This window comes from Macrobrachium nipponense, chromosome 38 (genome assembly GCF_015104395.2).
Source record: "Macrobrachium nipponense isolate FS-2020 chromosome 38, ASM1510439v2, whole genome shotgun sequence".
NCBI classification, from domain to species: domain Eukaryota; kingdom Metazoa; phylum Arthropoda; class Malacostraca; order Decapoda; family Palaemonidae; genus Macrobrachium; species Macrobrachium nipponense.
In genome coordinates, this window is record NC_061098.1 from 26,149,090 (window position 1) to 26,161,388 (window position 12,299).

The window sequence follows — 12,299 nt, forward strand, 5'->3', positions numbered from 1 at the left end:
TCGGTAGCCACACCCTATCTTTTGCAGACAACCCCAGTCTGGAAACTAAACTAGCCTAACTAGATTCAGAATTTTTATGCAAAAATGGAATCAAATTCAAATCAATTTAAGATAGCGTATGCTAGCCACAAATCCCACAAATCCAAGTAAATAAATCAAAGACAATTAGGATACTTAGCGGCAATGAAGTTTCCAAAATCCTAAGACGGAGGTACTGAAAACAGGTGTTTTCAGCACCAGCGACAGAAAAATTATGAATAGAAAATGGGAATGGTTCCTGATACCCGCCTCCCAGCGGCGGGAATGGGTACTAACCACCTGGCCGACACTGCGTGTGTCGGAAGTTTTTAAAATTCTGTCCGGACTTCAGAAAATACAGCTTATATATATATCTGACAGGTAAGTTTCATGAACAAACATAACAATTATACTGATGTTTAACTATTTATTTCAAAATTATCCAGTGGACTCCTTCTTCTTTCCCTCACGAAAAATCGCGAGTTTCCTTGGACTCAAGGGCGAACGTCGTCATCATTTAAGATTGTTGTGAAGAAAGTGTCCCAGCATCTACAGGTGCAAGTGGTGTTTGGATTTAGACTAGCACGTGGAATGGAAAGTTTATTGACACAAGTGACTCTGCAAACATCAAGATGGGGTAAAACATCACAGCAGGCCAAACAGGCCACCTACAATCAACGCTTGCCACCCTCCGAAAAAGTACATTATAACGCGTCCTGACACCGGAGATGGGCATCAGTCGCGACTTGTTGTGGTGAGAAACGGAGCTAAAGACCTCTACTCTCCTTCGAAGTAAGTATTTTCTCCAAAGTTAGAAATTAAGGCCAAATTTTAAGATTTAAACAGAGGGTAGTGAAAAGGGTGGCTACGGCAGTGGAAATCTCACCAAAACGCTTTAGAAATTTTTACTTACAACTAAAAATGTTTCGAAGATTGACGCCATCTTGATGTTTACGGAGTCACTTGTGTCAACAAAACTTCCCATTTCCTGTGCTAAATCTGCACACCACTTGTACCCATAGACGCTGGGGCACTTTCATCACAACAATCGTAAACCAACCTCTTACCAGCACTTATTCAAGGGGACTATGGCATTCTTTGCGGCGTTTGCGCTCATTCAATTGTTTATCAGTGTTGTCAATTGGTATGTTGTTTACCCTCCAAAAACTAGGTATAAGACTTACACAAAACCGGGGAAATAGTGAAATTAGCGTATCTATTTGTATTAGGGTAAAAAACATCAAAGCAGGCCACGCAGGCCAGCTACCATCAGTGCAAGCCACCCTCCGAAAAAGTACATTATAACGCGTCCTGACACCCGAGATGGGCATCAGTCGCGACTTGTTGTTGGTGTAAACGGAGCTAAAGACCTCTACTCTCCTTTCGAAGTAAGTATTTTCCCCAAAGTTAGAAATTAACAAGGCCAAATTTTAAGATTTTAAACAGATTTAAACAGAGGGTACTGAAAATGGCGCCCACGGCAGTGGAAATCTCACCAAAACGCTTTAGAAATTTTTACTTACAACTAAAAATGTTTCGAAGATTGACGCCATCTCGATGTTTACGGAGAGCTTGTGTCAATAAACTAACCATTTTCCTGTGATAAATCCGCAACACACTTGTACCCACAGACGCTGGAGCACTTTTATCACAACAATTGAAACACGATTTCTCATCAACAACAAGCCAGGCGTAAACAGCTGTTGGGGTAGAAGATGACGAGAAGCGTTCTCTTGGCTAATTTTTAAATAAGTAGTAAAACATCAATATTTTACATATTTATGATGATTAATTTGAAAATATTCGTTATTGAAAAAGTAACTCGACTCTGACTCAAATTTAAGTAATTATTTTTCTGAATTAGAACGTTCTTTCAAGTTCTGTATTATGACGTCACGACATCTTGACTTTCGTACCTATTGTAAATAATTGCTATACTCAACTGTCATTGCAGAACAGTTTACCAGTTATTCGTGCAGATTGTTATCAGCTATACATGTAATTGTTATAATCGTAATGCGCATATATATCTTTATTATTTACTTTTTGGATATATGAAGATGTTTTACTGCTGGATTATCGCCGTAGTGTGACGCAATCGTTTTCGGTCCATGGGCCTCTGTCTGTTTTCGCACCATAAGAAATTATGGGGCCGAATTTGCAATGACCAGAAAGTCGTTAAAAGAGGAAAGTTAGCATTGAGGGGCATATGTTTGACTGAGAAAAATACAAATTTATTCAATAGCTAGCTTGTAAAAAATACTTGGTTATAAAAAACTTGATGACAACTAAGCAGCATGTCTACTATGGGTTTCAGAGACAGTGCAAGCACGTTTTTGGGCAATACCTATTTCTGTAACGAACACTCGTACAGAACGAGATTTTTGCTATAGTGCATTACACCCAGTGCCGTAATTTATAAGGGTATCGTGAATCACTAATCGTAAAGAATAACGACACTTGTCCTTGTACCAAGAGACAAAAACTCCATTATGCAGAAATGGATACGAACACGCGTATAAAGCTCCACCTACCCTCTCCCCCCCCACCCCCCCTCCACCGCCATCCCTTTTCTTCTTCGTTCCTCCGCCTTCCTTTCTCTCTCTCTCTGTTGCCATTCGGTATGTGTTGACCCTCCAAACTGGGTATAAGACTACACACAAAACGTTGAAATTGGTGAAATTAGGCTATGTATTGGAAGTATATATACATAAATATTAAAGCAATTTTTATCATTATTGCATTACTATGACAACTGAATTCATGGAACATTTTATAATAATGGAACGGCGTATGTGTGAAGCCTCCACTAATGTGGCAACGATGATTTTGCCATTCTTAGCATGCAAACATTAAAACATGCAAACATTAAAGGTTACATTGATTTCTGGCATACGATTATTTAAGAATTTCAAAATACTAATAAAGACTGAAATCAATGAAAAGTGCTAGCAAAAACAAAAAAGCAAAAAAAAAAAAAAAACGTAGTCGTTCCTCTATGCACTTTTCCGTATTCGTTCCTCTATGGTTTTCGGCAGCCAGATGTACGAAAACGTTAGATTTGATTTTATCTACGTTAGAAATATCTGAATTTTTCGGGGTAATTTGGTTGCTAAAAAGGGATAATATACATGAATTAAATCAAAATTTTAAATAACAATGTAATTAAACTAAATAACGAGTAAAGTAAACAGTTAGGGAATAACTAAAACTTTGCAGTTCTCGTGTCGTCGTCTGCTGTTTGTAATTGTGTTTATGGCGCGCGCGCTTAGAAACCAGGAACAGCAACGGGTTTAAAGTGCAATGTGGAGTGAACTGAGACCAAAATGTGTATAATAACAATCAAATAAGCACTGTGGAGTTTCAGTTGTGATGGCAGTAAGGATAAAAACCGCCGATTACAAGGTAAGAATGAATTCAGTTCCAACCATAACCCCGGGAATTTCAAGTTTCATACTTTCACTAATATAGGCAACAAAATGTTGTTTTATTTTGCTGATTACAACTGCAATCTTGAGTAAGATCAATAAACGTTACATACATAACGCTAAACATTGTTCAAATGAGTGCTGGAAGGCTGGGGAAAGATGGTGTCCGTCACTGATGAGAACCGTCCATGAAAAACGTAGCCGCCATATTTGGATTTCAAAACTGCCTTGAAAACATATTTTACGAAGAGCTCACATGCTTATTTTAGTTCGTATGGGCTTTCATATATCACAATATGTTGAACGAAACTTCAGTCTTTTAAATGGTATGCTTAGAGTTGCAATTGTATTCATGTTTCACCAATTAAATATCGAGTGAATAAGACCCGTCTACCGTGATGAGGGTTGGCCTGTTGTGATGTTTCCCCCTATATATACGTACATATTACAGCACTTTCTTTTATCATTACTGCATTACTATGACAACTAGAATTCATCGAAACAGTTTGTAAATGCATCGGCGTATGTGTGACGCTCCACTAGATTGGCAACGATGAGTCAATTTTCCTCTCACGTCGTCTGCTCGTAAGTATACATCCGAAACATTTGTAATTTTGGGGGTTAATTTGGGTTGCAAAAAAGGGATAATAGACATGAATTAAATAAACATTTTGAAGTAAAGTTAAACTAAATATTGAGTAAAGTAAACAATTAGGGAATAAAGCTTTGCATCTCATAATCAGTGTTGTCGTTCTGCTGCTCGTAACTGTGTTTGCAGAGTGAGTGCTTAGGAACCAGGAACCACAGCGTGGTTCAAGTGCACTGTGGAGTGAATTAAGACCAAAATGTTTATAATTACAATCAAATAAGCACTGTGGAGTTTCAGTTGAGATGGCAGTAAGGATAAAAATCACCGATTACAAGGTAAGAATGAATTCAGTTCCAACCATAACCCCGGGAATAACAAGTTTCATACTTTCACTAATATAGGCAACAAAATGTTGTTTTATTGTGCTGATTACAACTGCAATCTTGAGTAAGATCAATAAATGTTACATACATACGCTAAACATTGTTCAAATGAGTGCTGGGAAGGCTGGGGAAAGATGGTGGCCGTCACTGATGAGAACCTTCCATGCAAAACGTAGCCGCCATATGGATTTCAAAAACTGCCTTGAAAACATATTTTACGAAGAGCTCACATGCTTATTTTAGTTCGTATGGGGCTTTCATATATCACATTATGTTGACGAAACTTCAGCTCTTTTTTAAATGGTATGCTTAGAGTTGCAATTGTATTTCTTGTTTCACCAATTAAATATCGATGAGTGAATAAGACCCGTCCACAGTGATGAGGGTGGCCTGCCGTGGTGTTTCTACCCTAGTGGCAATCTTCAACACGTAAGATGTTTTAAGCAAATGTCTAGACTGTCATTAACCTGTTTAATCTTAAATTATGACATTATTTTGTACTTTGGGAGAAATCTCTTATTTCGAGAGGAAAGTAGAGGTTCTCGTGGTGTTGCTTCCACGACCGATGACTCGTTACTGGCGTCCATCTCCAGTGTCAGGACGTGTTAAATTTTCAGGAAGGTGGGTCACAGAGCAGGGCAAGCCTGGTCCTGGTAGTCGACTACATTTGTTTCCCCTACAGCCTAGGCATATAGTAGAGCTAGTATAGGTATACTAATAGATGTACCTAACATTATCCTAGGTATGCTACATGTCAGGTTTTATAGGTACCAGGTTTAATCCATCAGGCAGGGGTTTCCTAAATTCCTTATTGAGTAAGCCAAATGTCATGAAAATCAGAAATACATACTAGGCTATAGCTCTTAATGGCCTTAATCTCTGCCTAGGGGTCAGGTGCTCTCTAGGCTACTAGGTACTTATATTAGTAGTACTAAAGTATAAGTAGTAGGTATATAGCTATCCCAATTCGTAACAGCTAGGTATACCTAGTATAGGGGGAAACATCAGTTCAGGCCAACCCTCATCACGGTGGACGGGTCTTATTCACTCGATATTTAATTGGTGGAAACATGAATACCATTGCAACTAAGCATACCATTTAAAAGACTGAAGTTTCGTCAACATATTGTGATATATGAAAGCCCCATACGAACTAAAATAAGCATGTGAGCTCTTCGTAAAATATGTTTTCAAGGCAGTTTTGAAATCCATATGGCGGCTACGTTTTTCATGGACGGTTCTCATCAGTGACGGACACCATCTTTCCCAGCCTTCCCAGCACTCATTTGAACAATGTTAGCGTATGTATGTAACGTTTATTGATCTTACTCAAGATTGCAGTTGTAATCAGCACATAAAACAACATTTTGTTGCCTATATTAGTGAAAGTATGAAACTTGTTATTCCCGGGGTTATGGTTGGAACTGGATTCATTCTTACCTTGTAATCGGCGGTTTTTATCCTTACTGCCATCACAACTGAAACTCCACAGTGCTTATTTGATTGTTATTATACACATTTGGTCTCAGTTCACTCCACATTGCACTTTAAACCCGTTGCTGTTCCTGGTTTCTAAGCGCGCGCGCCATAAACACAATTACAAACAGCCGACGACGCCAGACGACGAAACTGCAAAAGTTTTATTCCCTAAACTGTTTACTTTACTCGTTATTTAGTTTAAATTTTACATTGTTATTTAAAAATTTTGATTTAATTCATGTATATTATCCCATTTTTAGCAACCAAATTACCCGAAAAATTACAGATATTTCTAACGTAGATAAAAATCAAATGTTTCTAACGTTTTCGTACATCTGGCTGCCGAAAAACCATAGAGGAACGAATACGGAACAGTGCATAGAGGAACGACTACGTTTTTTTTTTTTTTTTTTCTTTTTTGTTTTTGCTAGCACTTTTTATTGATTTTAGTCTTTATTAGTATTTTGAATTTCTTAAATAATCGTATGCCAGAATAAATGTAACTTTAATGTTTGCATGCTTTAATGTTTGCATGCTAAGAATGGCAAAATCATCGTTGCCACATTAGTGGAGGCTTCACACATACGCCGTTCCATTATTGTTAATAAACTGTTTCCATGGAATTCTAGTTGTCATAGTAATGCAATAATGATAAAATTGCTTTGTTTAATATTTATGTATATATACTTCCAATACATAGCCTAATTTCACCAATTTCAACGTTTTGTGTGTAGTCTTATACCCAGTTTGGAGGGTCAACACATACCGAATGGCAACAGAGAGAGAGAGAAAGGAAGGCGGAGGAACGAAGAAGAAAAGGGATGGCGGTGGAGGGGGGGGGTGGGGGGGGAGGGGGGGAGAGGGTAGGTGGAGCTTTATACGCGTGTTCGTATCCATTCTGCATAATGGAGTTTTTGTCTCTTGGTACAAGGACAAGTGTCGTTATTCTTTACGATTAGTGATTCACGATACCCTTATAAATTACGGCACTGGGTGTAATGCACTATAGCAAAATCTCGTTCTTACGAGTGTTCGTTACAGAAATAGGTATTGCCCAAAAACGTGCTTGCACTGTCTCTGAAACCCATAGTAGACATGCTGCTTTGTTGTCAATCAAGTTTTTATAACCAAGTATTTTTACAAGCTAGCTATTGAATAAATTTGTATTTTTCTCAGTCAAAACATATGCCCCTCAATGCTAACTTTCCTCTTTTAACGACTTTCTGGTCATTGCAAATTCGGCCCCATAATTTTAATTATGGTGCGAAAACAGACAGAGGCCCCATGGACGAAAACGATTGCGTCACACTACGGCGATAATCCAGCAGTAAAACATCTTCATATATCCAAAAAGTAAATAATAAGATATATATGCGCATTACGATTATAAACAATTACATGTATAGCTGATAAACAATCTGCACGGAATAACTGGTAAACTGTTCTGCAATGACAGTTGAGTATAGCAATTATTTACAATAGGTACGAAAGTCAAGATGTCGTGACGTCATAATACAGAACTTGAAAGAACGTTCTAATTCAGAAAAATAATTACTTAAATTTGAGTCAGAGGCGAGTTACTTTTTCAATAACGAATATTTTCAAATTAATCATCATATGTAAAATATGATGTTTTACTACTTATTTAAAAATTAGCCAAAGAGAACGCTTCTCGTCATCTCTCACCCAACAGCTGTTTACGCCTGGCTTGTTGTTGATGAGAAATAGTGTTTCGATTGTTGTTGTGATAAAAGTGCTCCAGCGTCTGTGGGTACAAGTGGTGTGCGGATTATCACAGGAAATGGTTAGTTTATTGACACAAGCTACTCCGTAAACATCGAGATGGCGTCAATCTTCGAAACATTTTTAGTTGTAAGTAAAAATTTCTAAAGCGTTTTGGTGAGATTTCCACTGCCGTGGCGCCATTTTCAGTACCCTCTGTTTAAATCTGTTTAAATCTTAAAATTTGGCCTTAATTTCTAACTTTGGGGAAAATACTTACTTCGAAAGGAGAGTAGAGGTCTTTAGCTCCGTTTCTCACCAACAACAAGTCGCGACTGATGCCCATCTCGGGTGTCAGGACGCGTTATAATGTACTTTTTCGGAGGGTGGCTTGCAATGATGGTTAGCTGGCCTGCGTGGCCTGCTTTGATGTTTTTACCCTAGGTAGCTAGTAGGTAGCTACTTAGCTAGTACGTAGGCTAGTAGGTACTAGGTATTGCAATGCCCAAACTTAAGCCATTCGGGCAAGGCAAACACATGGGGTATACCTAGTATGTCGAGAGCAAAAGGTAGGAATTACTACTGTATTGGGAATTGCATCATGTTACGCAAAATTTAAGCAAGCGCGGTAACAGACCCGTTGCTGCAGGAGGGGTGGGTAACATTTACCAAACGGTAGGTATTCCAAAGTAAACATTTATCTAAGGTAAATATATTAAAACTAAAATGTTCTGTTTCAACTATCTTACCCACCCCGGGTTTGGCTCTCGGTGGCATTGTCAATGATGGAATAGTATTGGAAATTCAGCAATTTCTTCAAACGGTCAGGGACTATACCCGAGACCACAACACAAACGGAAGGATTTAGAGAGCGACGGACGGTCGGTAGTAGGTTTTTGTTTCCGCGCTCACGAGAGATGTTGAATGTCTGGGTAAGTTAAGGTACCGAACGCAACAACTTGTTACGACTTGATCACTGTGATCTGTATATAGTAGTCTATAAATAGTAATAGCAATCAACAGACTACCGTCAATGTTAAGCGGGCCCACACACGCTCAAATTTTTGGTCCAATTTTTTTATGTCAAATTATTTGACATGAATTTGATCGTGTGTGGCGTAATTTAATGGCCTAAAGGTAGGGCGAACGCCAAACCGTCAAATAATTGACATAAAAAAATTGGACCAAAATTTGAGCGTGTGTGGGCCGCTTTAAGCATAAAACTATTTTAAGCTTAAGATGGTTAAGATATTGGAGGGAAAAATACTTAAGCCTCATCAGAATAAAGTGTACATACCTTTCTTTCTTTCTTATATTTAGTACACTGTAAGTTTCTCCAACACAACAACAACAACAACAACAATAATAATGATAATAATAATAATAATAATAATAATAATTAGCATCTGCAGACAAGTTAAAATTTCATGTTTCACACCTTTGTATATTTGCCCGGCTGCTCCATAAAATCTTGTTCAGATTGACAACCTGGGCTGCCACTCCTGGGTTTTTTGTCTCTCGTCTGGGTTTTTTGTTGGGATTTTTTTTTTTTTTTTTTTTTTTGTGGTAAAATTACACTGAAGCAAGATATTTTTTTAAAATATGTATCTATGGTCCGCAAGTACATAACATCAGCAAAGATGTTGCAGAGACATTATATTTGGTGCTTACCACCCCAAGTAATTCATTGGTGTCTCTGTTTAATACATGTCTGAGACAGGTATTAAGGACATTTACACCAACACAGTGTTCGTCTAGTCGAGGAATAATGTCTCAAAGTGTTACCAAATGGAGAAATCAAACTTTCAAGTTCTGTAAATACGAGATCTTATGCAATATACCTTTTTAAGAGTCATAGTTAGGCTACTATTGTAGGGCATATTTTGCATATACTTATCTTTTTTCAGAAATGCAGATTTTCTAACCATTTGGTTAAATGTTCCCAAAATTTTTCTGAAAATCTTGCCATTACATGTTGGTAACACTTTATGAAATTACTTTGTGGCTTTAAAGGGCGGGCCATACACGTACGCGACTGGCGCGCTGATTCATAGCGACTAGCGCGAACCGGTCGCGAACCGGTCGTCTTTATCGTGTATGAGGGCAATTAATGCCAGTCCTGTCGAGCCAGTCCTGTCCCGTCGTCATTTTCAGCATGTTGAAACTGACTGGCGCGTCGCAACGAGCGCGACAGGTGTTGGGGAGGACTGACCAGAGCCAAAGTTTCAACATGTATACATACTGTAACTTCTCTTTTTCCCTTTTAATTTTTTATTATAAGATTTTAGTTTTTCTGGAAAAAAAAATCCATTGTGACGGCTATGTCTGTCCGCCCTCAGATCTTAAAACTACCAAGGCCAGAGGGGTGCAAATTGTTATGTTGATCATCCATTATCCAATCATCAGACATAACAAATTGCAACCCTCTAGCCTCAGTAGTTTTTATTTTATTTAAGGTTAAATCTAGTCATAATCGTGTGTCTGGCATCGCATAGGCCAGGCACCACTGGCTGTCGTTAAAATTTCATGGGCCGCCGCCCATACAGCATGTACGGAGACCACCGATCGATAGATATATTTTCTGGTAGCCTTGATTACACTTTGTATGGAAAACTTTTTTTTATATGCAGCCGATTGAGTTTTACTTCGAGTTATGGGTCGCCATATTTTTCCCTTTGGTTTAATTTAATTTTATCAATTCTTTATAATGCATCTGATTTTGTTAATCATTGGTACGAATTATGAGTCTCATTTACTATTCTTTCTTCGCAATTTATGTATCAGATATAATATTATATATATATATATATATATTATACATATATATATATACTCATATATATATATATATATATAGATATATATTATAATATATATATATATATATATATATATATATATACTCATATACATTATATATATATATATAATATATATATATATATATATCTATATATATATATATTATATATATATATATCTATATATATATATCTATATCTATATATAGATATTTTATATATTATATCTATATATAGATATGGATATATATATCTATATATATATTAGATATATAGATATATATATATAGATATATATATATATATAGTACATATATCATATATCTATATATATAGATATAGATATTATATATACATATATCTATATAGATATGATATATATCATCGATATATATATATATATATATATAGATATATATATATATTATATATATATATATATATATCTATATATATATATCTATATATCATAATATATATATATATATATATATCTATATCTATATATATATATGATATGGCATATATATATATATATATGTTTATTTATTTATTTATATTATACATATATCTATATATATATATCTATATATATATATATATATATATTATATATCTATATATATATTATATATATATATGTATATATACACGTATATAATACAGCTGACATGAATTTTATGGAAAATTTCTTTTACTTTTTCTCCCTGTTATTTTTTATCATCAGTTTTTATTAATGCAGACTGCTTGTAAAACCAGCTTCACGCATTTTCTGGTCGGCTGCCATCTGGCCACACCAGCTAGAAGACATCCCACCTGGGAAGTCTCCGAGTTATAATTACAACAGGTCACTCACATAACGCCCCCAGGGGAGATTACGTTGCCTCAGAAGAGAACCAGACGTGACTGAATTATGCTTAGGCCAAACAGAGAAAGTGAGTCTATGTTGCCATAGACTTCGTATTTAATAAGGCGGATGCCGCTGTAAGTGGTCTGATAAGAGATGTAAGGATTAGATAAAATGCACATCTATATATATATAATATATATATATATATATATATATATATATAATACTATATATATATGTGTGTGTGTATACATACATATATATATATATATATATATATATATTTGGTGTTGCCCACCTATACGTATGTGTAATTTCTTGTAATCATCAGAGTTAATAGTTGGACGAGAAACATCATGCTTATTGGACTGAACAGTAATGGATGCCTACCAAATCATACATATGTATATATATATATATATATATATATATATATATATATAATGTATGATTTGGTAGGCATCCCTTACTGTTCAGTTCAATAAGCATGATGTTTCTCGTCCAACTATTAACTCTGATGATTACAAGAAATTACATACGTATAGGTGGGCAACACCAAAATATATATATATATATATATATATGTATGTATACACACACACACATATATATATAGTATATATATATATATATATATATATATATATATATAGATGTGCATTTTATCTAATCTTACATCTCTTATCAGACCACTTACAGCGGCATCCGCCTTAGAAATACGAAGTCTATGGCAACATAGACTCACTTTCTCTGTTTGGCCTAAGCATAATTCAGTCACGTCTGGTTCCTCTTCTGAGCAACGTAATCTCCCCTGGGGCGTTATGTGAGTGACCTGTTTGTAATTATACTCGAGACTTCCAGGTGGGATGTCTTCTAGCTGGTGTTGGCCAGATGGCAGCCGACCAGAAAATGCGTGAAGCTGGTTTACAAGCAGTCTGCATTAATAAAAACTGATGATAAAAAATAAACAGGGATTATAAGATTGATAAAATTAAATTAAACCAAAGGGAAAACAGTAATGGGATGCCT

At 36.1% G+C, this 12,299-nt stretch overlaps 1 long non-coding RNA gene across 1 annotated transcript in view; it reads right to left on the reverse strand.

The window, feature by feature from the left end:
• The window catches only part of LOC135209432 (uncharacterized), a 98,474-nt gene extending 90,026 nt beyond the window's left edge, over positions 1-8,448 (reverse strand). The window contains exon 1 of the long non-coding RNA XR_010313353.1: positions 8,373-8,448. This is a non-coding gene — a long non-coding RNA (uncharacterized LOC135209432). The remainder of the gene's footprint in view (positions 1-8,372) is intronic.
• Between the last annotated feature and the right edge of the window lie 3,851 nt (positions 8,449-12,299).